The sequence below is a fragment of the Beta vulgaris genome, chromosome 9 (genome assembly GCF_026745355.1).
Source record: "Beta vulgaris subsp. vulgaris cultivar EL10 chromosome 9, EL10.2, whole genome shotgun sequence".
NCBI classification, from domain to species: domain Eukaryota; kingdom Viridiplantae; phylum Streptophyta; class Magnoliopsida; order Caryophyllales; family Amaranthaceae; genus Beta; species Beta vulgaris.
Window position 1 is genome coordinate 36,880,376 of NC_079210.1, and position 5,307 is coordinate 36,885,682.

Genomic DNA, 5,307 nt, shown 5'->3' on the forward strand with positions numbered 1-5,307 from the left:
TCTTTTGTTCTTGTATCCGACACATTAGGTATTCCCCTCGCGAGGAAGGTAGCCTAATGTTCTTTACTTACCTTTCAAATATATATATATATATATAATATATATAATATATATATATATAATATATTATATAAATATTATATATATATATATATATATATATATTGGGAAGAAGAAGTGGCCCGGACCCCGCTCGAGTCTTAATGGGCCAGGCACTTAGAGTAAGGGGGGAGGATAAGGGGAATCCCTACCCTCAAAGTGCCTCTAGTGGGGATTGAACCCCTAACCTTGAGGTTGGAAGGGTGCTCTCTTTACCACAAGACCAAGTACTACTTGGTATATACGACTACATTAAAAGGAAAAGGCAACACATGAAAATCGTTGCAATAGACCCAAAAGTCGTTGCAGTAGACCTATTGCAACAATTTTGAACCATCGCATTTGAAGGCGTTGCAATAGGCCTACTGCAACGACTTTCGGGACCTATTGCAACGACTTGGTAAGTCATTGCTCTAGATCAATATTTTATGCAACGGCTATGTGAGTCATTGGTTTCATGTTAGATTATTCAACGGTTAGGCTATCGCAAGCCCATTAGTAATAGCTATTGCAACGCCCATTGGCAATGTCTATTACTCCAAACTATTGCAACGCCCATTACTTTTTAATAATGTATCGCCTATAATTCACGACAAAAGATTAAAAGTCGCTTCAGAAGCTCTAAATAGTAGTTATTATATTTGTATTGAAATTTTCGAGATTAATGAATTTATAAGAGTACTACAATCATGACTAAATTCCTACTAATATAAACAAAATGTATTACATCAAACCAAACTAAATAACTGCTTAATGTACCACAAAATATTCTAGCATACTAGTTTCCTTCTAAATAACACCTGCAAGCACCATCTCACTATTATACAGCTAGCTAAATCCGACCATTGATGGTGTATATAGTAAGACATCCATGTTTGATCTCCTCCATTGGCTCATTGTTCACCTAATAATTCAAACACTATAAATAGTTAGAAAACACTAAATTTAGCAATTAAGATAAAAAATGGAGTTATGAAGTGTTTGAGGGGGGATACAAGAAGCTAAAACTTATTTATTTATTTGAAACATCTTAATCTAAACTATATTAAAACAAACTACGGTGAAATCCACTATATGGCCAAATATAGCTAGCTACCTAGCCCATTATCCAAATATTCAACCATAAGCTTAAAGCTGCATTGGTTATAACCCACTAGTACAATTTACAAACTATAAGATAACTAGCTGCTTAACAAAGCATGTCCCTCCATACTACTGCTACTATATTTGCTTCATAATACTTCTTATCTTAGTCTCAAAGAGAATATGCTAGTAAGAAAAACATAAAGTAAGGTATTACAAAAATGCTTTTCAATAGACATGTTGCACCATTTACTTCAATTTTGATCCTTCATTGTATCATCAACTAGTTAGTGGTCAGGAATCAAGAGATTGGCACATCAAGCAAAGAGACAAGTATATTATGAATACATGGATCAACAGCATGTAATTATTATTTCTGAATACATTGAGCAACTATATGTGATTCTTATTTCTGAAACATGGAGACTTAACCAATATGAGATTGGAGTTCATAATGTCACACAACAGTCACCAATGGCCTCATCTACAACACATCTAAAACCGATTACAACAACTACCAAATAATCCAGCTGAACAAATTCATAATCACAGCCAATGTTTCATATAATTCAATATATGATTTTTAATTCATCCAAAGATCATTCAAACATCTTAAATCTAAACTATATTTGAAACATCTTAATCTAAGCTACAAATTGTTTATTTGTTTGAAATATAATCTAAATTTTTTATAACTTAATCCTGATCAGATGAATTATATTTCAATTCTAATTGGCCTAGAGGGTATGATCCAATATATATGATGATCGATCTATGTTATTAGCCTAGCTAACTAGCCATTAGCCTAAGTGAGCAACTACCGAATCTATGTTTGATCCCTTGCATTGGTTATAGGTGATAGATGATATGATGAAAATAACTATTTACAACACATTTATGTCTACAAGAAAATGCACTTATGTCTCGTTCCCAGAGAAGTGAGAAAATAATACCTCATTTGACAAGTACGTGCCATAGAAGATGTGAGATATCTATGTTTGATCTTCTCCATTTGGCTCATTATTCACCTAAAAGATTAGACATTGTCATAGTTTAACACTTAATTTAGAAATTATAAAAAAAGGAGTTGAAATAATAATAACTATAACAAAATGTCTTCTGTTCATAAATGTTATGACATCTCTTTCGTATTATTTTTGGTTCTAGATCAAATCAAGTAAAAGATAGAGAGTCCACCTAATTACGGGTTTTCAATCTCAAATAAAGAACTCGACACCCCCTTCCCAACATGTGCATAAATGTAATAGATATCGCATACTTATCAACTATATGCTCCACATTAAACTCATTCCTCATTCTTATATATGTAAAGGAAGCATGCAATCCCTAGTTCCATACAACTATCATTTATGCTACTATAGTATAAGAATTATTCACTCCCGCCTATTTACTCTTCTAACAGAAGGATTAGGCCAGTGTTTTAAGATCAGGATTAAGTTATAAAATTTTAGTTTTGATCCTTCCATGTATTCTTTCTTTATAAGCATACATCATTCATTAGACCACAACACCTGAAGCTCCCTTCTTCAAATTAAGAGGGAAAATACCCATAAAAAAGAGAGAAAATGCAAGCTTACCGTCAAGGCTACTCCTAAGATGGATCCCAACGACAAATGATTGGATCATTCGCAGGAGCATTAGCTCACGCTCACCATTCTTCATCTATGCAACACCAGCAACATCAGTCCCAGCAGCACCAGTAGCATCAATCCCTGTAACACAAGCAGCAACATTAGGTGATGCAGCATTAGTCGAGCTCGATGCAGCGACAATCGTCAATGCAACACCCGCAGCAGGCGATGATGCACAACAAGTCCTCATCCTAGAAGATCCATAAGGGGTTACAGTTTTCTTCCAGCCAAGTTATGACAGTGTTTGGGCAGGATCCCTTCTGTGAGATCATGCCTTCAGCCTTCCCATCGGGGACTGGTCCTAAGGTCATTGAGTGCTACAATCAAATGGATAGAAATGGTAACGGTGTCATCGACGCCATGGAGCTGCAATTCATGTTGTCTAACTGCCACCACTACTTTGGCATTAAGACTGTCCACCTTCTCATGTATGAGTTCACCCACTCCAACAGGAGGATAATTGGTACATAAGCCTCTAACCGTTTTTTTCCCACTTATTTACCTTCAATTTTTTTATATAGGTAAGATCAGAACACAATTCAATCCTTAAAGAATACACTAAATAGGCTATAAGAAATAGCCTAAAGAAACCTATATCGAATCTAGCATAAGAACAAACTTTGGATCATCAAACTAGACCTGTTTAATGGATCTGATCAAGTTCTGAATTAATTTTGCATTTATTCCTAGGTTAAGCTATATTCATACTGTCGCAAATTAAACCTGGTTAATGAACATTTTGAATTGTGTATAGAAAAGGTGATAAGAAACGAATTGAAGGAGAGAATATGTGCTAGTAGTACAGAGTAATTTACCCCATTGTTGAACTTAAGCAAGAGGACAGATAAACTAATCAAGAATCTCTAAACTATGTTTTTGGGTTATAGTTTACTGACATTAGCAATAGATAAGCCTACTTTCCAAGGATAAAAAAATTATTTTCCATTTTTTAAGATACAAACTTCTCCTGAATAACGTTATTAGCTTAGTTTCTGTTCTCACGGTACTCGGCCCCCAGACCAGACCCAACTTCCCTCACGCCATCATCCGAGTTCACCTTCACCCATCCTTCTTCAAGAGGCTGCCACACGTACGAGTGAACATTCCAGCAGCCCTCTCCCCCTTCGAACTCGCACAACGAGCTTCCAGCACCTTCGCACAAATCTTCTTTGCATAGTCGAGCGTGGACACCAGAGTCCTGAACTCCCCTTCCATTGCCACTTTACACTTAGCTCCCCGAATAGCCTAGCAAATAGTTAGGAACAAAACAATTTCATCCTCATCCATTCTCCTGAAACAAAATTCCCACCAATCTACCACCCTACAACAACCTCGATGAACAACACACTCAATCCCCCTAAACTCATAAACTCCTTTCGCCAACCCGCAAAGATGAAGGGCGTGAATTTTCACCTCATGCGCAGCTCTACACACCCCACATAAACTCTCCATAGCAACAACCCGACGGTTAAGCCCCATACTAGTAGGGATAATCCTAATTTATTGATTAATTCCAATACAAGTTTCAATTAAGTGCAGTAATTCGAATTTCAATTATATATTTCCAATATTTTCAAGTTCCAATTCCACTATAAGTTTCAGTTAACTGCAATAATCCAAATTTCGCCTCTGCTATGCATAATTCTGAGAAACCCCATGACTCACGAGCAGTAAAACTCCCATAAAAAATTGAAATTAAAGCACATACCTTTTAAAGCTCGAATGGTAATCCGAATTTCGCCCCTTTGCTTCGGTTTTCTTGAAGAATTTCACCTACTTGCTGCGTTTAATACTTGAATCGGCAGATATTCAGAAATTCTGGAAGAGTTTTGGAATAATATTGAAAGAAATGTCATGAATTCTTCCTCTTCCTCTCAGCAGTTGAAAGATTTGGGAGTTTGGAATTTTTCGTGAACTCTTAGGGTTTTTCATTTTAAATTGGATCAGTTACCTTATACTGTGTATTATTTTTTCCTTTGTTTTAGGAAAAGTAGGAGTATTAAAATCGGAAAAGATATTGTAAAGGATTTAAAATTTCGTGAAAAAAAATAGAAGGAAAAAGATAATTGCTGGAATTTGGCGCACGTTGCCAGAAACTAATTCTAATGCAACGAGCCAACGACCCATATCAAAATGTTAGTTGTAATTTCACCTAATGCAACGACCATTGTAAAGCTATTGCAATAGCTCAATTCACGAACCTAAATTAACATTATCTGTTGCAATAGATGCTCCTACTGCAACAATATAATAAAACAATCGTCGCATTAGCTAATTTTAGTCATTGCCTTTGATTAAAAATGTAGTAGTATATATATATATAATAATTATATATATATATATATATATATATATATATGTGAACTTCATCATTAAATAATTTGATCTTCAGCACCAAATGGACCAACGCTCGATGCAATCAAGCCAGACCCGCCCGATGTAATCGGGTCGCTTAGGTTTCATCAGTACAACA

At 35.5% G+C, this 5,307-nt stretch overlaps 1 long non-coding RNA gene across 1 annotated transcript; it reads right to left on the reverse strand.

Moving 5' to 3' along the window:
- Positions 1 to 714: 714 nt before the first annotated feature.
- On the reverse strand, positions 715 to 4,912 carry LOC104903672 (uncharacterized). Its single transcript, XR_007269772.2, has 4 exons — positions 4,543 to 4,912; positions 2,781 to 2,915; positions 2,136 to 2,210; positions 715 to 1,003 (listed from the first exon to the last, which is right to left on the reverse strand). It is a non-coding gene; the product is annotated as an uncharacterized LOC104903672 (long non-coding RNA).
- Between the last annotated feature and the right edge of the window lie 395 nt (positions 4,913 to 5,307).